Genomic DNA, 22,621 nt, shown 5'->3' on the forward strand with positions numbered 1-22,621 from the left:
AGCAGAATTCAAAGGGAACAATTGAGAACAGATCAAGTAGAGAATTTTCCCTGGGTTGCAATGTTGCATCCATTCCCATAACAGAGTTGGAGCTTCCTCAAAAAGAAAATAAGTCAGTTTGACTTTGTTGATCCACATTCTCATTTGAATATATTAGATAATCCATTAAATATTGCCAGTGTGAACTAATAAATTCTGAATTGCAGAATGTCTTTAGAAGAAATACTGTTTACTTTAGATACTTACTCTAAAGTCTTCCACTATAAATAGAGTGAAACTAAAATATCTACTAGATGTTCTTTGGAAACCTACTTTGTTGAAATGGTTGTGGTTCACTAGCATTTATTCGCATTGTGTCTGACAAGGAGTTGTCTGTTTTAGTAAATGGTGGAGTTCTGACTTATGACCTCCAGGTACAGGTCTCTGTGTCCAGAAATTTTGAGAGCCAAGAGCTGGCATTCCAAATGTACAAGAGGCCTTGCTTTTGGCAATGAGGAACACCTGGTTGTAAGTTCCTGGATAAATAACCTGAGCATAGAAGCGTCTGTTTATCACAGGAGAAAAGATTTTACCTTTGTTTCTTCTAATAATCTACAAGTAAATACTCCTATTTGCCTGAGCTGGATCTTCGGTTTAAAAATGTGTTCATTCCCACTCTGGACTATTTATTACGTGAATTTTTGTTTTCCTATCTTCAGATCCATCTGTTTTCTGGGACCCACCCCTGTAAAATGAATGCAAATACTAGGGTGATTTACAATTAGGTTACTGAATTGTCAACACTAAAATATGTGCTATTCAAATGCTTTTAAACAGGAATCAGCAAACTTCTTCTATAAAGGACCAGAGAGTTAATATTTTAGGCTTTGTGGCACATATGGTTTCTGTCACAACTATTCAACTCTGCCATCATAGCACAAAAGCAGCCACAGACAATATATATAGTAGTTTTGTAGTAAAACTTTATGTATGGACACCAAAACTTGAATTTCATACAGTTTTCACATGTCATGAAATATTCTTCTTCTTTTTTCAACCATTTATTAATGTAAAAACTATTCTTAAGGGGCTGGCCCAGTGGCATAGTGGTTAAGTTCTCATGCTCCGCTTCTGCGGCCTGCGGTACGTGGGTTCAGATCCCAGGCGTAGACCTACACACTGCTCATCAAGCCATGCTGTGGCAGCAACCCGTATACAAAGTAGAGGAAGATTGGCATGGATGTTAGCTCAGGAACCATCTTCCTCAAGCAAAAAGAGGAAGATTGGCAGCAGATGTTAACTCAGGGTCAATCTTCCTCACCAGGAAAAAAAAAAAAAAAAACCAGTCTTAGCTTGCATGCTGTGCAACAAGACAGCAGGCTAGATTTGGCCCACAGGCTGTAGTTTGCCCACCCCTGCTTTAATAGTTTTCCTTGAGCAGTTTAAGGATTTTTCTTGAAATTTCTTTTATCATATTATTATTCACGCTGGCAAATATTTTTATGTAGGAAAAGAAAAACTTCTACTTAATTATCCAAATTATCTAAATTTGAATAAGGGATCAGATTGAAGCATCTTACGATAGCTTGGCATTTTCAGGAGGATATGGTCACTATCAGTGTGGCAGAACCTGTCTCTGCTGATCCTCTTTCTTTTTCCTGTAGAACACACTACCAAACATTTTTTGTAGTTAGTTTAGGTTTGCTTGACTGGTTTTGCCCAATGGAACATGGTCAGAGATTATGTATACTACTTCCATCTCCTGTGAGGTCCTTAGCTTTTTCTCTCTTCACTCAGCTGACGGGAGTTCCAACAAAGGACTCAAAGTCCTTGGAGGGTGGCAGAGCCAACAGATGGGATAAGCCTGGATCACTGAAAGATCTCAGGAAGGACTGCCCAATTGGGCTGGGACATGAGCAAGAGAGGAAGCTTTTGTTGTTAAACCCCTGACATGTGGAGATTTGTTACCCCAGCAAAGCCTAGCCTAGCCTGACTAATGCAATCTGTTTTGTCAACCCGAATGCTTAGTAGAATGTGAGGCACATACTAGGTGCTCAACAGGCATTTGTTGATTGCTGATAAATAACCATCTTAATAATTATAAATTTTACAATATCATGTTGTATATTATTAAAATATAATATTTTATTAAAATAAAATATATGTGTGATATGTGACCAGGCTTGACTAATCATACACATGAATTCAGAAGACAGGTAAGATGGAAATCCAGCTTCCGTGTGATTAGTGAATCCACATGTATTACAGCATCGTGTTCGTTTGGATGCAATGGCTCAAACATTTGTTGAGCTGCTACTGTGTGCCAGGAACTGAGCCTAGGGATGCAGATATGAATCATTTATGCCAAATATGATCACAGTTTTCTGAGCCTCATATTTCAAGATTAGGATGGTAAACCAGAACTACCCAAAGAAGAGAAACCAGAGTATTCAGGCTAGGGAAGGATATTAAAAGCATGTGTCACCTATAAAAAAAACTTACTTTGTTCAGGAATCAATGTGAGTGGGAATCAATGTGAGTGGTGAGAATATTCTGATGAATAAACCATTTTCCTACTCATTAGGAATGGAAAATTTGAGGCAGACAAAGAGCGGTGCTATACCAAAAGACATGTATCTAAAGCTCTGTGAGTGTGGGATGAAGAGTAAATTACTCTTCCTGAGGACTTCAAAAAGTACATCTGAGCTGAGTCATAAAAGAAGGGCAAGTGTCACTTGGCAGATAAAGGAAAGGCAAGCATTTTGGTGTACCTGGGGGGATGGATACGGGATGGAGTATAGGACGTAATGGGATGGGGCTCATGCGCAATGAATAGATATAGGCAGCAGATGAGTAAAAGTCAGATAGGTCAGATCATGGAGGTCTTGGATGACTCTCCAAAGAGTTTGGACTTTCCCTATTACTAGCATGGAACCATTAATGATTTTTGAAAGGAGGAAGTAACCTGGACATTTGTATTTTTAAAAAATTAATGAACAAGAAAATTTCAGATGCTGAAAATGCTATAAAGACCATACAACATAATGTATAAGTTTCTATAATGTCGTGTTGTGTATTGATGAAATATTTGTGTGATATATGATCTGGAGCATCAATAGGGGTGGAAATGTATTTTAGATGGCAGTCAGAGAAGACCTCTCTGAGGAGGTGAGATTGAATTGAAACTTGAAGGATAAGAAGCTGGCCCAATCAGGCCAGGAAGAGGGACGTGTGTAAAGGATCTAAGCCAGGATGGAGGTGGGCATGTTTGAGGGTCAGGAAGATGGCCAGTGTGGTTAGATCACAGAGGGAGAAGGTGGGAGCGGTAAAGCACATGGTCCGAAAGTTCGATTTGACCCATTAACATGGTGTTTTACATCATGGGAAGAAAAATGAATTTTTTTTTTCTAAGTGCTGTGGTAAGCCTTTTGAGTGTTTTTTGCCTGTCACTCCAGCAACCATGTGGAAAGGTCATTGTAAATAGGCTAGCTTGCTAGATGAGCAGCTGTTGGGAAACTCTTAAATAATCTAGACTAGAAATGAAAGTGTTTGCAGAGGACTTGGAAAGAACTAGATTTCATTGGGATGTATTTGGAGGAAAAGCTGAGAGGACCTGTTAGTGGTTGGTTGTGAGAGCTGAGATAAAGGAAGGAATCAAGTATCACTCTTAGGTTTCACTTCACCAAGTAGGGGAAAGGACCACTTACTCAGAGGGAAACAACCAGAGGAAGAGATTCACAAAGGGAAAAGCAGAGTCCTGATTACCCATGCTAAGTTTGAGAATCCCATTAACTGTCCAAAAAGAGATATCGAGTAGAAAGCTGAATATGAGAGTTTAGAAAAGTCAGGGCTAGAGATTTAAATTTGAGAGTCATTAAACATACTAATTATAATTAATGCCGTGGAACTTTATGAGATCATCTAGGAGAGAGGGTAGATAGAACAGGGTTGAAGCCTAGGACTGAGCCATAGGGCATTTCAACAATTAGAGATTGAATGAACTGATGAGAAGCAACAAATAAAAGAGCTTGAAAAGGAGTCAGTACAGTATACAGAAAATCAAGTAAATGTTACTTTTAGAAAAGTAAGGGAAAAGAATGCTTCAAGAAGGAAGGAAGGAGTCACTCGTTCAAATGCTGCTTGAGAAGTCAGGTAAAAAGACAACAGAAAACTGGCCATTGGATTCTCCATGTGAAAGTCATGATCACCTTGGCAAGAGCCCAATGTGGATGGATATAAAAAAAGAAAAAATTGGGACAAAAGAAAGGATGACTCTAAATAACTCTCAAGAAGTTTTCCTTTGAAGGGAGTAGAGCAATAGAGTTGTAGATGGAGGGGAATTTGGGGATGAGGAATGTGGATTAAGAAGGTTGACATTGGAATATGTTTGTTTGTTGATGGAACATACCAAAATCTAAGGAGAGTAAGAAATTAATGGTGTAGGAAAGAAAGCATAATTGCAGGACCAGCATCACTGAGAAGACAAGAGGGAAAGGGATCCAGAGAACAGATGGAGGGATTGGCCTTAGCTTTGACTCTACGCCTGAGAGCAATTTCATTTAGAAGGGAAGGCCAAGGGTGAGCTTACAGGTGCAAGTAGCTTGATTTAAGTAAGGCAGCTCTGTTTGTATCTATTTTTTTTAATAAGTTTAAGGTTTGGGGGAGGAGGGGGAAATAGGCCCCCCACTGAAGGAGAAAACAATTGAAAACTATGTTACAAAGTAGTAACAATTATTAGAAAGTTCTTCCTTGCTTGGAATCAGAATTCACTTTCAACTTGCCAATATCTCAAATTTGAACACACATGCCTTCAAGTGTGGTCTGGTTAGTGATTATTACATCCTTCAATGTGAACAGTAATCCTATTAATTTTTCCCATGAGTGCTTTAAATATGTGTAAATTCATAACAGATTATTTGGTGCTTGTTTAATATGGGCCAAATAAAATCCCAGATTTTTCATATTTGCAAAAGTTAATTTAAACAGCCTTTATTTTGTGCTTAATTTATTGGGGGAGAGAGTTATCTGAAGAAATTTATATTTATACTTTAGCTTTTAAATTTATTTTATCTTAATGATTTTCTCCATCAGTAATTTAAAATTTTGCCTCTTCCATCCTAAATACTGACTATCATTTCAATTTTATGTCATCCACAAATTGGATATGATACCTCATGTCTTCTTCTCGATCAGTGATCCCCAATCTATTAAGTGTCAGAAGAGAAAATGTTTGATTTATTTTTTCTTTTCATATAGCTATCTTTTATTGAACAATCAATTGAAATTTTACTAGTTATTATCATCAACTTTGTTCTAGACTTTCTCAAGCCTGTTTGTTATCTCCTTTCTCAACACCAAGACGAGTCTATGTATCATTCCTGCTCTTCCGTATTTCTAAGATATTTTATTTTCTGAACATATAGAACTCTTCTTAATCTTAATACCAGAACAAGTTTCCTCTATGGTAACATGCGTTTCTCTATATCTCTCCCTCTCCTCTTTCTGTTTGTTAATATCTGTGGAATCAAGTTTACTTCTGAGGAGACACTCATTCTTCAAGCATAATCTCTTAGACTCTGTGTAAGGGATCATATCGACACTTTCTGTGCAATCTTGTCTTGGGTCTATGAAATCACGTCTTGATAGCTGTCTGAAATATCCCAATATTCTCTTCTCTCAGTATTACTGATTTCAAAATATGTTGGCTTCTCCTTCCAAAGTCCCAGCACAGCTTCCCATTCTTCCACAAGATCAGATTAAACTGTTTCTTCATTTGCATCTTCTATTCGTAAGCAATGAAGTGTCAGTTAACTTTCTCCTTTCACAGGAATACCAAGTAAATGACACATATTTTAGGGTTTTGATGCTGTCGTATTTATTCCAGGACTAATTTCTGGAATAAATTGTGGTACGGCAGCAAACAAACCTTGAAATCTCAGTGGCTTAATACAAAAAAAATTTATCTCTTGCTTAAGAAAAGTCCACTGTGGGTTGGGCAGTTCTCCAGGACATGTCTCCCATGCAGTGACTCATGCAATCCAGTGGCTTCTATCTCATGACACCATCGTATCAGCATATGAAACCAAGGTCGCTTCGTAGGGGGAGTGGCTGGAAAGTTCCACATAACCCTTAAAAGCTTCAGACTGCAAATAACATAACTAATACATCCCTAATTCTCATAGCATACTGGCCAGAACTACTTACATGGCCCCATAACTTCAAGGGAGCTAGGAAATGTAGGAACACATATGGATATCTGGTGATGAGTAAATATCCCTACCAAGCTTATTAGTCATGGTTCAATCAGGAAAACAAACCACTCTAAGTATTTCAAGTAGGAAAGGATTTAACACAGGACATTAAAAGGCATGTATAACCACTTGAAAGACAGGGAAAGTGAAGCTTAGGCAGGACACTGCTCACGTTCAGGAAATCAGCAAGTGCAAGGATGGCAGGAAACTGTCACTGATGATTTCAGCTGCCTGTAGGACTCAGAGAAGTTGCTGGCAAAACCCCTTTTCTCCTGTCTGCCAATGACAACATGACTGACTGCAGCTTCTGCTGGAGATTAAGGCTTTTCCTCTGCCTTTCAAATCTTATAGGGAAACTTAAATTGCCCAGTACACTAGCCACTAGTCCCGAGTGGCTATGGAACACCTGAAATGTGACTAGTCCAAATTGAAATGTGCTATAAGTGTGACATACACACCAGAATTTGAAAAATAATTACCAAAGAGGAATATAAAATGTCATTATTAATTTTTGTGTTGATTACATGTTGAAATAATATGGCATATTGAATTAAAGAAAATTTGTTGAAGTTTATTTCACCTGTTGCCAAACTTTTCCAGAGCAACTCTGTCATATTACATTCCCGCCAGCAACGTATGAGTAATTCAGTTTCTTCACATCCTCGTTAGCATTTTGTGTCGTCACTATTTTTTATTTTAGTCATTTTGATAGGTATATAGTGATATTTCATTGTGGGTTTTTGTTTGTTTGTTTGTTGTTTGTGAGGAAAATCCGCCCTGAGCTAACATCTGCCAATCGTCCGCTTTTTGCTGAGGAAGACTGACCCTGGGCTAACATCCGTGCCCATCTTCCTCTACTTTATATGGGACGCCGCCACAGCATGGCTTGACAAGTGGTGCATCAGTAGTGCGCGCCAGGGATCTGAACCCTCGAACCCCGGGCCACCGCAGAGGAGCACGCGCACTTAACCGCTTGCGCCACCAGCCGGCCCCTATTTCATTGTGGTTTTAATTTGCATTTCCCTAATGGCTAATGACGTTGAACATCTTTTCATGTGCTTACGTGTCGCCTGTACATCCCCTTTGGTGAAAGGTCTCTTCACGTCTTTTGCTCATTTCCTAGTTGGAATTTTTGGTTTTTTACAGTTGAGTTTTGAGAGTTCTTTGTATAAGCTAAACGCCGGTCCTTTGTCAGATATGTGGTTTGCATACATTTTCTCACAGTCTGTGGCATGTCTTTTCATCTTCCTAATGGGGTTTTTCTCAGACCAAACACTTTTCATTTTGAGGAAGTCCAAATTATCCACTTTTTTTTATGAATCTTGTTTTTGATGTCAAGTGTAATAACTTTTTGCCTTGTCCTAGATCCTGAAGATTTTCTCCTTTTTTTTTTTTTTTGTTTTATAGTTTTGCACTTAAGTCTGTCCATTTTAAGTTAATATTTGAAGAAGTTGTGAGTCTTAGGTCAAGGTTCATTTTTTTCACCTGTGGACATCCATTTGCTCCAGCATCATTTATGGAAAAGTCTGTCTTTCCTCCAGTGGATTGTTCTTGTACGTTTGTCAAAAATCAGTTGAATAGTTACTAGACTAGAAGCTACAGTGCAATGCCGTATAGAAGTGTCAAGAGAAGACATCCTTGTCTTCTTTCTGGTCTTAGTCTTAGGGCAAAGAGGTCAGTCTTTCACTATTAAGTATGATATTAGCTTAAGGTTTTTGTAGGTACTCTTTATCATGTTGAGGAAGATCCCTCTATTCCAATTTTTCTGAGAGTTTGTATCATGAGTGGGTATGGAAATTTGTCATATGCTTTTTCTGTACCAATTGATATGATCATGTGAACTTTCTTCTTTAACCTGTTAATACGGGGAATTGCACTGATTTTTCAAATATTGAGTCAGTCTTGCATCCCAGGAATAGAACTTACTAGGTCATGGTGTAAATTCTTTTTATATATTGCTGAATTCTATTTGCTAATATTTTGATAAGGATTTTTGCATCTATATTTATGAGAATATTGTTCTCTATGTTTTGTTTTGTTTTCCACTATCTCTGGTTTCATTATCAGAGTGATATTAGCTTCATAAAATGAATTGGGAAGTTCTCTTCGATTTTCTGGAAGATATTGTGTATAACTGGTATTAATTCTTCTTTAAACATTTGATAAAATTCTCAGGTGAAATCGTCTGAGACCAGAGATTTCTTTGGGGGGAGTTTTTCAATTATGAAGTCAACTACCTTAATGGTTATAGGGCTATTCAAATGATCTGTTTCATATTGGGTGAGTTATACTAGTTTGTATTTTTCAAGGAATTAGTCAACTTCTTCTAAATTGTCAAATTTATGTGTGTAAAGTTGTTTGTAGTATTTTCTTATACTTTTGATGTCTGCAAGGTAGTAATACCCTCTGTTTTGTTCCTGATATTTGTATCTTCTTTTTTCTTTCTCTGTCTTGCTATAATTTTGTCAACAATCATTTCCATGAACCAAATCTTTATTTTATTAATTTTCTGTCTTGTTTTTCTGTTTCAAATTCATTGATTTCTGATCTGATCTTTATTATTTCCCTTCTTCTTCTTGCCTTGGGCTTATTTTGCTCTTCTTTTTCTAGGCTTTTGAGTTGAGAGCTTAGATTATTGATTAGAGACTTCTTCTTTTCTTTTCTAATGTAAGCATTTAGTGCTATAAATTTCCCTCTCAACACTGCTTTAGCTGCTTCCCACAAATTTTGATATACTGTATTTTCATTCAATTCAATGTATTTTTTATTTCCCTTGATACTTCCAATCTGACCCCTGAATCATTTAGATGTGTGTTGTTTAGTTTCCAAGTGTTTGGAGATTTTCTTATCTTTCTGTTATTGATTTCTACCTTGATTCCGTTATGGCCAGAAAACACACTCTGTACGATTTCAGTTCTTTTGTTGAGAATTTGTTGAGGTTTGTTTTATGGCCTAGAATATGATCCATTTTCGCATATCATCCATGGGCACTTGAAAGGAATGTGCATTCTGCTGTTATTCAATAGAGCATTCTACAAATATCAATTAGAACTTGGTGGATGATGTTGACTTCTTCCATATCCTTGCTAATTTTCTCTCTAGTTCTATTAATTGTGGAAATGAGATATGTGTGTGTGTACACATAATTTAAATATATATATACATATATAATTTTGAATTTCTTCTTTAGTTCTTTCAGTTTTTGCTTCACATATTTTGCAGCTCTGTTGTTTGGTTCATACACCTTCATGATGGATTGGCCCTTTTATTGTTACATAATGTCTCTTTCTACCTCTGGTGATATTCTTAGATCTGAAGTCTACTTTATCTGATAGTAATACAGCCATTTCTGCTTTCCTTTGATTAATATTTGCAAGATATATCTATTTTCATCTTTTTACTTTCAATCTGCATGTGTCATTATATTTGAAATAAGTTTGTTCTTTAATCTATTCTGTCTATCTCTGTCTTTTAATTAGTATATTTAAACCTTTTATATTTAAATAATTATTGACACATTAGGACTTAAGTCTGTCATTTTTTTTTCCTGTTTGTTCTGTTTTTTATTCTCTTTTTTCTTTATCCTGCCTTCTTGTAGGTTACTTGAACATTTTTCAGATAACATATTTGTTTATTTCTAGTGTTTTTGAGTGTCTCTCTTTGTTTAGCTTTTTAAGTGGTTGCTCTAGATATTACATCATGGACGCACAAATTATCACAGTCTACGGGTGTTGTCACTTTACTAGTTTGAGTAACATATAGAAACCTGACCCTCCTGTTACATCCCTTTACCTTCCTCTGTTTATAATATAATTGTATTAAATATTCCTACATGCATTTAGAACCAAATCAGAGAGTGTTATAATTTTTCCTTCAACCATCAAACATAACGTAGAAAACTCAAGAGGGGAAGAAAAGTTTGTTGTATTTACTAATATTTCTGCTTCCCATGTTCTTTCTTCCTTCCTGATGTTTTAGAGTTCCTTCCTTTTGTCATTCTTTTAGAGGAGATCTGCTGGCAACATATTCTCTTAGTTTTCCCTCATCTAAGATCATCTCGATTTCCCCTTTAATCCTAAAGAAAGTTTTCACCTATTTGAGGTTTACTCAGCTTTTGAACCTGTAGTTTTATGTGTCTTGGCAAATGTGGAAGGTTTCAGCCATTATTTCTTTCTTTTTTTTTTTTTTCTTGATGTTTTAATGGTTTCTAACATTGTGAAATTTTTGGGTTGTACATTTTTGTTTGTCCATCACCATATATATGACTCCCTTCACCCCTTGTGCCCACCCCCACCCCCACTGCCCCTGGTAACCACAGTCCAGTTTTCTCTGTCCATGTGTTGGTTTATATTCCACATATGAGTGAGATCATACAGTGTTTGTCTTTCTCTTTCTGACCTATTTCACTTAACATAATACGCTCCAGGCCCATCCATGTTGTTGCAAATGGGGCGATTTTGTCTTTTTTTATTCAGCCATTATTTCTTGAGTATTATTTTAGCCTGTTCTCTTTCTCCTTTTCTTCTGGGACTCTGATGAAAAGAACGTTACATACTTTGTTACAGTCCCACAGGTCCCTGAGAATCTTAAATTTTTTCAGTTTATTTTCTCTATGTGATTCAGATTGGATAATTTCTGTTGTTCTGTCTTACCATTCATTGATTGTTTTCTCTCCCCTTCATTCTGCTGTTGTGCTCATCCACTGGTCTTTTTATTTTTATTGTATTTTTTAGTTCTAAAACTTCCACTTGGTTCTTCTTTTTACCTTCTATTTCTTTGCTGAGACTTTCTATTTATTTTCTAAGACATCTATTTTTTCATTTGTTTCAAGCATATTTTTAATTGCCCATTGAAGCATATTTATCATGACTGCTTTAAACTATTTGTCTAATAATTCTAACATCTCTGCCATCTTGGTGTTAGCATCTATTGATTGTCTTCTTTCATTCTGATTTAGATCTTTCTGGCTCTTGGTATGACAAGTGATTTTCCGTTGAAATATGGACATATTATGAGACTCTGGATCTTATTTAAACCTCTGTTTTAGCTTACTTTTTCTGGTATGGCTTCCACAAGAGAAGGCAAGATGTAGTGCCTCCTTACTGCCAAATGGAGGTAGAAGTCCAGGCTCCCCACTCAGCCTTTGTTAACACCAGTGGTGGTAGTGGGGTTCACATTATTGCTGAGTGGGGATGAAAGTCCAGGCTCTGCTAGTGGTCTCCATCAACATTACCAGGAGTAGGGATGGGGAAAGAGGGGTGCCATTACCACTTGGTGGGGATGAGTTTAAGCTTCCTATTCAGCTTTCTCTGACACCATCTCAGTGATGGTGTTGGGGAGCCTTGTTACAGTCTCACAAGGGTGGATGTCTAGGCTCCCCACTTGGTCTTTGCTGGTGTAGGTAGGGTGGAACCACATTTTTTTCTGTGATGTTTGGCTGGAATAGAATGGTTATTTTCTGAAAGTTTTCTGTCTTAGGCTGCCGCTTTCCTGACTAGAGAGAGTAGGCTTTTGTTTGGGGCTGTTATTTATTTATTTTTTTTTTTTCTTGTCTGTCCTCATTGACTTTTAAAGGTAATATGAAGTCCTCAAAGAAAGATCCTGTGTTTGAAGATCTGACCCCCACATTTCATGTCAATTAGTGATTAATCCTACTCACAGTATTCAGAATCCTTGTTTGCTAGTAAGTAAATAATTCAAGTCCACTTACACGTGGCACCGGCCGGATTCTCCCACTTATCACAGGCTCCCAACAATGATCTATATGTTTGACACTAATCATTTGACTAAGACATCCTTCTGTAATAAGGGAGGACATGTCTTTGGTCATGGAACTATATATTGCTAATGGAAACCTCCAATAATTTTAAAGGATATTGTTTAGCCCTGATGATGTATGCACTATTAATTTGTCAGCCAGAACTAGAACATACAGCATTTACTGCTTTTATCTAAATGCCTCCAAACTCTGCTTCAGAAGTTAATTTGGAAGAAACACTGAGAATATTTTCATCCCCTCTCAAGTCTTCAATTACCTGCTCTTCACAGATATCACACAAATGACGGCTCGAGCTTAGAGTTATCTTCTGAGCTCCAGAGCTATAGATCCAACTGGCTACCTGATCATGTAGTCTATCTCTTTAAACTCGATATCACCCAGCCTAACCCATGACACTGCTTTCCCTATCCCCACCAATCAAACCTAGTCCTTGTCTAATGTTCCCTGAGTAAGGGAATGGGCATCATAATTTAGGCAGTTGAACAAGACAGAAACTGGCACCATCTTTGACAAATCCTTCTCTCTTGACTCATATATACGCAGTGGTATGCTGTTTAACAACCAGTTCTCCAAAAAAGAAAATGTATGCATATATATTTAAATTTATCATGGGTTTTATTGATATAAAGAATGTGTAGCACACAGTTTACAAATAATAATAAAATATATAATACTCTTCGTTGTATTTTCACATAGCCAATAGATTCTCATAGAATGCTTTCATTGTGTCTTTGCCAAACTCTTGGATCCGTAGGTAACTTATGATTGCAACTAACAAATGAGTGTATTTCTGATGTGTATGTTGGTTGATAGTTTCCTTTACGTTAAAGGAAGACAAGAGTGAAACCACAAAGATGTATGTCAGAATTTCATTCTTTTGTCAATGATGTGAATGACTTCTTTGCTGAATCAGATAATTGTTTTCACATACTGGAGGAATATTTCCTCAATTTTGTGTGATATTAACAATGAAACATCTGCAGACATGACACACTTCTAAAATTAATCTGTATTATTGACATTTTCTCTATCACTTTCTTAAGTCTAGAAAATCAACAATACAATAAAGCAAACCCTGATTTATAGCGTTTGACAATTACCAAGAAATAAATACTCCTGCTATGACTGATTTCAAACTACTAATGTGACACAACTAAATGTCAGGTTGCAAAGATCTGCGCAGTAGGACACCATCAGATAGTATTTCCCATAGAAACACAATAGATATAAATAACCTCAAGAGCATAATAACAGTAAAATAATTAGGAATTTATTACTTTTGAATATTTATTAACTTTGTTTTCATATAATTTATTTAATTGTAAGTTTGTATAATTTAATTTTTAATAAGGTCTGTGCTTAACAACCGACTAACAAAAGTCCTGAAAATTTAACCATCAGCTCTTGCAAACCAGCACAAGCCAGCTCCAGGACACTACTGTAAGTAGGCCCTGATGATTCTACCTAACAATCTCTTAAGCAAGTTTACTTTTCTCCATTTCTAACTTCATCACCCTAGCCTAAATTGCCATTGCTTTTTTATTAGACCCTCATTGTTGAGCCTCTTGTTTTTCTACATCTACACTTAATTCTTCCCAACTTATTCTTCAAGCTTCAGCCAGAGTAATCTTCTTAAATGACAATGCAATCATGTTGTCCAATGCATTCATTCATTTATTTATTCAGCAAATGTTTACTGATTGTGTGTCCAAGGCACCATTTTAGTTGACTAGGATAAATGTGAACAAAGGACAAAAATTCCTGCCTCATGGAGAATACATTCTCCTAGGAGGATATAGACAATACACAAAACATAATAAATAAGTGAAGTGTACTGTGCATCAGAAGGTAATGAGTGCTGCAAGGGGGGAAATGCAAAGCAAGGTGAAAGTAGAGATGGCAGGGAGGTTACAATATTAAGTCTGGTCCTCAGGGTATGTCTCAAAGACAAGGTGAGGTTTGAGCAAGGACTTGGAGAAGGTAAGGGTGGATCCATTTGGATTGGGTTGGAGGAGGAAATAGCCAGCGGGCACAAGGACAGCTAGAGTGAGCAGGGGAGAGAGGTAAAAAAAATTAAGTCAAAGCTAACAGAGGACAGAATACAGAGGGTCTTGTAGGTCATTGTAAGGACTTCAGCTTTTACTCTGAAGTAGGGAGCCATCACCAAGTTTTGAGCAGAGGAATGTTGAACTTTTTAAGCAGATCACTCTTGCTTAAAACCCTCCAGCTGCTTCCCTTGCTCTTAAGATAAGGTCTAGTGTTCTTCACATGGCCTCCCAAGCCCCAAATGATGTGACTCTTGTGTCATCGCCTCGTCCTCACCTCCTGCTACTCTCTCTGCTCTTATTCCTTCAGGTCTATCCCTAGGGTGCTGCTTCCTGCCTTAGACAGGACCCCTGTCAGGCACTCTCAGCTGCCTAAACTTGTCCTTTTCAATACTTATCATACTAAATGATTGATTTTGATTTTGTGACTAGCTGTTTATTGTATATGTTGCCTACTTCCACTGCTACTGCCTGCTAGAAAGCAAGCTACTTTCAAGCAGGGACGTTGTCTCTTTTGTTCACTGATCTATCTCAAAAGAATTAGATATGGTAGACACTCAAATATTTGTTGACTGACTGAATAAATGTCTTATGTACTTACATATTCCAAGTGTTTAACCCAGGGTCCATCTCATGATATGTGTTCTGTAAATTTTTTGTTGAATGAGTAGGTAATCAAATGCATGGATGGATGAATTTATGAATGAATGAAAAGAAAGAATGACTGAATAAATGAATGAATGGCTTATGTATTTCTAAATTCCCAGTACTGAAGCTAAAGTCTGGCTTGTGGTAAGTATTCTATAATTGCTGCTTTTAATGAATAGCTGATTGGATGGATGGATGAATGGATGCATGGATGGATGATGAAATGAGTGAATTAAAGTGAATGTATGAATGAATGAATGAATGAATCATCTTTAGTAAAGTCAGAAGAGTTTCCATCCTTCAAGAAGAATATCTCTCCTGCCCAGAGTGGGTCACTTGATCAGCCCATTAGTTCTTTACTTGGGTTCCTACCATGGATATATTTTGAAGAACATTTTTATTAGCTTTGGAGTCGCTTGCAAGGTACTCTTGAATTCTCTTTTGGCTCGCCTGCATTCTTGTTCACACCTGACCTGCCATAGTTCGTGGATCTCCCTGGTTTCCTTACTTGAGCCACATTTCCAAGTGTCTCTTTGATCTCTGGCACATACTTTTGCTAGGCTTCCAATAAGGTGTTTTTAAACAGTCTCCAGATTTCCTGTGGCTTATTGACTTTTTAAATTATTCCTTTCATTTGTTTTTCCTAACCAGTGCCTACACTTGTTCTTAGGTTCCCTTTATAAAATTGAGTAACCACATGATATATAAATTTTCTCTCCCAGCCCAGAATGGTCACAGTGTTGTGATCACTCAGAGATACTTTTTCTTCCAGGTCCCGTCCACCGCTCAAAGCCAAGTCTAAAATATTTTCCTTCCTTAATAATTCTAAAAGGCATTTTTCTAAGAAGAGGTCATTTATCTCATCCAATAAGCTTATATTTGTATCTCTAATCTACATGGGAACTGTGAATAAATTAGTCTCCAAGAAAGAGTAGAGCATGCTGTGTATACGTTTATGGAGTTTACTAACACCATAAACACATAGGTTTGGTCCCAGGCTTGTTATTAATTTTTAATAAAATTACACATTGTATGTCTTGTGTGTGTATACTGTATAATGAACAGGCACTTTAAAAACCATCTCATTTATTTCTAGCTAGGAGAGTCTCTAATCGTGATCATTCTTCAGACAGAAACCAAAATCTATTCAAATATAAGTCAGACAATGCTTTTGGTTTCCATCTACAGAGATCAAATGCTAGTTTTTTTTTTTTTTTTTTTTTTGTCATATTTTCATCTACCAAAGCCTGTTTGGAGGTAGAGTTCCACAACCAAGTGGAAAGAGGAATTATTTAACATAACGAAAAACTAGCCTTCACTTTTTTTTGACCAAGCATTTCATCAGTCAGGATTTTTCCTACCAAAGATGTTTATTTTCAACCATTTCTTGTTTTATTTGGCTAAAAGCTACGTTCTTTGCTGCATTTAACAGTCATGTGTATGCTACCCAAAGTCGAGATCACAGAGTTTTCATCTGCAGATTTTTACCAGACTGAAGTGAACTAAAGAACATGTTAGAAATTTGACCCAATAGTGTATATATATGTACTCCTTGCAAATATTTTAGCAGACTGGCTGCCTTCAAAACTTTTATATGATAAAACACTTACATAGTCAATGTTTATTCAGATTATAGATTGTGCTGTGAACCTAATAGATTGTGTTTTAAACAGTGAAAACTGAAAATGTACTTTTTTCTACTTCAAACTTTTGAATTGGTCAAGTTGTAATGAAGAAGCTTTAAAAAGTTGGTGGTATGTGTTCTACACATGATATTGACATATGCACATAATTACCTTTTTTTTCTTTTTGATACAATTTCATTATTTGTCACACTGCCGTGCTGCACCAATAAAGCCAAAATATCATATTAGAATTCATGACAGTTTTCACATTGTATTATCAATATGTGGAAATAATTGTATGCTCTGAGATTAAATTACATTATTGTGTATCTTTTTCATGCCTAATAAATAATGATGGATGGCTTTTATTTTCATCACCACCTGCAACCATTTAGTCACCCCTTGATTGTTGAGGATAAAATAATAAAAGGCAAGTGTTACGTTGCAAGCAGAAGAATGTAGTCAAAACAGTTGTATGTTCCTTGTTTCCATTTACATTATTTTAGTCCCTAAAGAGCAATGCATGGTGGTCTATAAAAGAGATCAACCTAGGGGAATGCGGCAAACAGTGCACGTAAATGAGGGGAGAAAGTGAGACAATAATTATTTCTTGGTGCACGATTCTTAATCTGAAAATGAGTTTTTTGTTCTGCTGTGCAAATCAGTTACGTGCAATTAGAATGCAAAGCAGAGGCACATCTTACTGTTTAGGCTTTTTTAAACAGAAATGAAAACAGCCCAGAAATTGTAGCAAAGTTGAAAACGCATGCTAGGTAATTTTAAAATCCAAAGACATAAAACCATGCATAATAAAAAGGCCACTCTATACTCATTATATTTTTTGAAATTGGCAATTGGGAGGCTTAATTTTAAAACTCGAACTTGCCTGTTTGAGAACTTAGTGAGTCTATTTTGAATGGTCAATTGCATTGCCATTGCTTACGTGTGTGTTGTTTACGCCCTGTTTACAATTCCATCACCTCATAATTTGGTTTTATCTACGTCTGACCTGTTCAGATTTTTTTTTTCAATTGTTTGATGTTATGCTTAAGCAAAATTGATTCACCTTTTTTGGTGAAACTTTTGAATTAAAATTATAATCAGCAAATGCTCTGAGTCTTCAGGAAAAGAATTGCCCCCGAGTTTTATGATACTATTATATTTCATCTCTGAAGAATGTCAAACGTTTTTATAGAATAAATATATAGTGTTTATAATGGAAACTAGTCATTTGATCATTTCTGTTACAACAGTGAGGTAAGAAAGCAAACTGTAGACAAAATATTTTTTGATATTTGGTTATGAGTCACAGGTTGACTCTCTGCAGAACAGTTTCACATGTTCAGCTCTATTATCTTTAAATCAAAAGATGACAATCTTCTCAGGCACAGCGGAGACTCAGACCAAAATCCAAAGGTAATCCTATCAAATGTCAAGTTACTACAGAGAAATGGCTTGAAAAATAGGCCAGCGGTCCATTATTTGATGAACCCCAAGTGAATACGTAGGCTTGTGGAGTCTGTCTGTAGCTGAGTGTTCTATAATGCTCTCCCCAGTTGTTTCAGGGCATTCATTTAAAGAACAGAGGGGCCTTTCCCTTGTTTATGGCTGTTTTGCTATCTGACTACCCATCTCCCTCTATAATTAAATGCCAGGAATAAAATAATAATAAACATAATTTTATTTGTACCATTACTCACTACAGAAATTACGTCTTTACATTTCCTACGAGAATCATAGAGCAGTCGTGCTCGCTTCCTTCACATTTGAGAGAGCCGTGCAGAAGTCACAGGCTTTTCTAGATTCTCTGAGCCTGGGAGGAATTTTGTGTGTTAGCAGCCTTTGAGACAAATTAATTTGCAGTAGTTTCATATGTATTTATCCTCTCTTGACGATCAAGATTTTACTTGGCCCAGGAAAACACATAAGAAGACCAGTCCTGCAAAGCAGACTTGCATAAAATCACCCAGAACTTATAACTGGGACATCTATCTGTGGGCACAAAGCTACACACTCTAAAGAAAGTAAGATTCAGCACATGCCACATAACTCTTGTAATTAAATGCTCCTGCTAGTCTTTTACCCCCAGTGTTCCATGGTAGTCCTGAGAACCCTAGCCTTTTCCCAAATTTACCTAACCCCAAACATCCTGGTCTCATTCCCTGGCAAACAGAAAGTTCTAGAATAACATCTTTCTGGGATGGTTTTATTTTTCTTTTGCATTCTCTCTAGTCTGTTCTGATTTTCTTCAGCCGAAGTCTCCCTGACATGACCTACCAAAAAAAAAGAAAAAGAAAACATGTTGAATAACTTCACCATAAATACACAAAATGGAAATGCTGAACTAGCTCCATTAAAATAAATCATTCTTAGTGCTGTAATCTTTTTTTTTTTGCTGTCACACTTTCTATCATCCTACTGGTTGGCTACTTCTAATAATGTTTCCTGAATCTGTGCTACATATACGAAGACAATCAGAAGTTTTTAATTCACATCAAAATTATTAACTTCCTCAGCTTGTGTATTTGCAAGAAGGAGATGTATGAACAAAATAACTTATATCCAAGAGTGCAGCTGAAATATTAGAAGCTGAAAACTCCCCTGCCGTTAACAGTTAATAGTTCAGTGCTCTGGGGTAGCAGCAGTTACTCTGCGCTTCTCGGAAAAAACATTTGGGAAAAAATACTTTTGACTAATAAAATTAGTTTTAGAATGACAACAAATGTCAACATCTGTGAAGCCTTTGAGCACTTCTGACATTTAAAAAATGATATACACAATTTTATAATTTTTAGGCAACACGCCTATTTATAAATGTAATTTTTAACATCGGGGGAAAATCACTTTGTCTAAGATGTAGGCAATGTTCAAAGCATTAACACCAGCAAAGAAATTTGGGATTAAGATTCTTAAAATAAACTTACTAACTGAGCAGTAAATATTTGTCCAATTGAATATTCTAGATGTTGAAATTTGTTGGTCATTTTGGTTGAACTAATGCAGCACAATGAGATTGCTTTCACTTTTCCAGCAGCCGTCTTAAGTCATGTTAGTGTTTAACAACCAGCCCTGGGTTCCAGAAAACACTGTGTTAGAGAAGGAAAAACAGACTCTTTGGCTAGTGTTGTGGAAGAAGGGTGGGACCTTATGAATTACACGACTACACAAGATGTAGGCAATTTTATTTTGGCAATAAATCCAGGCTTTTGCATAGGTTTTTTTTTACATACTCCTAATTCAAATACACATGCACAAGTCACCTACGAAAGGAAAGATTCTTACTCCTCTGCAGAGCACAGATTAATTAATTGTTCCGTTTTATCTTTCAGGTTGCAGTACAAGTTTGGGAAAGCTGCGAGCTGTAAAATGATCTGCCCAGAGGTAAGTGACTAGGATCACAGTGTAATTATTCAAAGATGAGCTCAGATCGTGTCTAAATCTATGTGAAGAGTGTACATATTTGATGAATAGTTAAGATGAGGTCATAGATCAGCTTCATCCTTTGGTGGAATGTCTAATGTTCTGTTGTCCTTAAAATACTATATAAAGCACCTAGAAAATAGCACCTTAGAGGTGACTATTTCTCAGGTGAAACAGCGCACTGAACTTATCAAAATGTTTCATTAGCAAGACATTTATTTGGATACTGTGAAACAAAAATATAGAAATAACCAGTGAAATTTATGGCATCTTCCATTGGGCAAGTGGACTTCCCTTAGCACTAATAGACACTCTAATAACAGGCTCTAATCTGCCTGTCCAGACCAAGGACAATAAGATGTAGCTCCATTATAGCATATTTTAAACTTTTCTTGAAGTTCAGGAATATATCTTTCAGAATCCGTCAGAACTTCAGAAGCATGGCTCGCCAAACCAATCAATCTAGTACAAAGTTTGTTTTTAGATTTCAAGTTCCTTGTTACTGCTTTGCAAGCAGATGTCTTCGAAGATATAATATGGTGAAGAGATTATGTGATTTTTGGGTGTAGCAATTCTGCCAGTTATAATTAAAAGGGCCAACATCCAAGTTTTGTTTTCTTTATAAACACTGCGGAGTGTGTCAGTGGCCAATCTAAAATTACCCACAGAAGAGTGTGTGCTCTCTTCTTTAGCACAAGATAATGAAGATGGTGTGTGAAATGTGCCATGGTTATAATAAGCTGATGGACTTGCGGTCCTACGCGCAAACTTGTCCAAATGTAATTATAAGAGTTTTAAGAGAATTGTTGCTTCCTCAACTGATTAGTCAAGTGACTCAAAAGTTAATATCACCGAATTAACAGCCTGACTTTGAAAGTCTACAGTTGTACCTTAGGATATAACTACTTGGAATCAATCATCCTTTCTTACAGGGAAAAGACATCTTCTAGAAGCATCTCTATGCAGGGCAGCCTATTTAGCATTCTCTCTATATATTGTTTCTAGAAAGGTGAAGTGTGTCTAAAAATGAAAAGCAATGAAGAGTTAGCATCCAGCTCTTTTTTGCCTGTGCGGAGGAGAGAGGCCCAGTGTGAACACACGCTCATGTTTATGTGGTGGGGAAGGTGTGTTTGCCAGGTTACACTGCCTGAATCGCAAAGTCAAGAAGTAGGATTGGGGCCCAGAGTAGGACAGGGAACATCTCAAGATGATTATTTAATCATAAGCCTCTGTGGCAGTGGTTTTCATACACAGAGAGAAAAGATCAGTATAAAAAATTCAAGTCATCAGCATATAATTCTCTCAGGGATTGGGAGATAGTCTGAGACAGGGCCATCTGTGACAGAAATGTGGGTAAATCAGGGAAGGTGAGGAAGTCTTTCTCCTTCATGTTTTGGGCATAATCCTTCATATGTTCTGTGGAGAAACTGAGATGTCGTAATGTCTTCCCAGTAATGAGAGTCAGGAAATCCCAATGCCTTTTATGGGGAATCCCTCTTGGCGGCTGGTATGAATGAGTGACTTGTAGGTTCCCAATGAGGATTGAGTGCTAGAGCCAACGAAGACAAAAAATCTCACTCAAACCAGCCTCTTATTTTGCTGCAATTTCATTTGCCTTGGATGTTCTCGGTGGCGTAAGGCAAATGTCTCCTGTCTCAGACTTACCAGATTGAACTACTAGGTCACCTATAAATGAAAAAGAAAAAAATGGCACAAAACTAAAAGTAACTAAAGTTGACCAAACAACCATCCAATCTCAAAAACTTTTCCAGTGCTGAACTGTTTTTATATTTCCTTTTATTTCTGGGATATACGTATATTGAGAGATGATACTCATATTGTCACTCTCTTCATGTACATATATGTACATGTTCATGTTCAATCCATTCCCCTACAAGGCAGCCAGAGCGGCCTTTTTCAAAGGGCAAAAGGCAAATCTAATCATTTAGTATCTGAGTAAAGAGCAAAATCTTTACTCTAGCCTGGTTTGGCCCCTGCACTCTCGTTCAGGCTCATCTACACAATTTCCCTTCATTCTCTCTGTTCCACCTACTCTGTCCCCCTTTCATTTTGTCTCACGCCATCTGGTTTCCACATGGTAATTGCATATCTGACCCCCTCAGCACAGAATCCTTCCTCCTGGGCACCTCTGTAATTAAGGCAAACACTCCTATTTTTGTGTCTGATAAGATCACGAATCTCTGTGTCATAAAAATGATCATGGTTATAATTTTACATTTATATGTACAATCCATTGCCTAATGTCTACCTCCTGGAGTATAAGCTCTGTGAGGAAAAGAATCATGTCTATTTGGCTAATTATTATATTTCCTGAACTTATCCCAATGCTTAGAACATAGGTACTCAAAAATACTTCTGAGGTGAGGGAATAATTGTCCAGATACATTTTGATTATGTTTTCCTATGTTACAAAGGCCGTATATCTATATTATATAACGTCTGGTGGAGCTCCTAAGGAATATAGTTGGAGACCTCTCTATTATACCATCATTACTGGTCAGGTTAAGTAACCCTAGCTGCTGTAACAAACAGCTCCAGTATTTCAGCAGTTTGACACAATAGAGGTTGATGTTTCACTCTTGGCAGTCAAATGGGGATTGGGATTGTGGGCTTGCTCTGCTCCACAGAGTCATACATGGACCCAGGCTAATTCCTCCTACTGCTCATCCCTCCATTAAGTCTCAGAGTCCTCCCTGGATCCTTGGTATCCATCATCCAACAAGCAAAGAAACAAAAGGAGTAGGCCTGAAAGTGAATATATCACTTCTGTCCACATTCTATTGGCCAGAATAGAGTCACATGATCCCACTTGATTGCAATGCAGGCTGGGAAATGTGGCCTCCCTAGTGCACA

The 22,621-nt window shown here is 37.0% G+C and overlaps 1 long non-coding RNA gene across 1 annotated transcript in view; it reads left to right on the forward strand.

The window, feature by feature from the left end:
• LOC147917069 (uncharacterized) overlaps window positions 1-22,621 on the forward strand; it is a 68,377-nt gene that overhangs the window by 22,981 nt on the left and 22,775 nt on the right. The window contains exon 3 of the long non-coding RNA XR_015552365.1: window positions 19,657-19,708. This is a non-coding gene — a long non-coding RNA (uncharacterized LOC147917069). The remainder of the gene's footprint in view (window positions 1-19,656; window positions 19,709-22,621) is intronic.

The sequence above is a fragment of the Ceratotherium simum genome, chromosome 5 (assembly GCF_057802395.1).
Source record: "Ceratotherium simum simum isolate JZ-2026a chromosome 5, ASM5780239v1, whole genome shotgun sequence".
Classification (NCBI taxonomy): domain Eukaryota; kingdom Metazoa; phylum Chordata; class Mammalia; order Perissodactyla; family Rhinocerotidae; genus Ceratotherium; species Ceratotherium simum.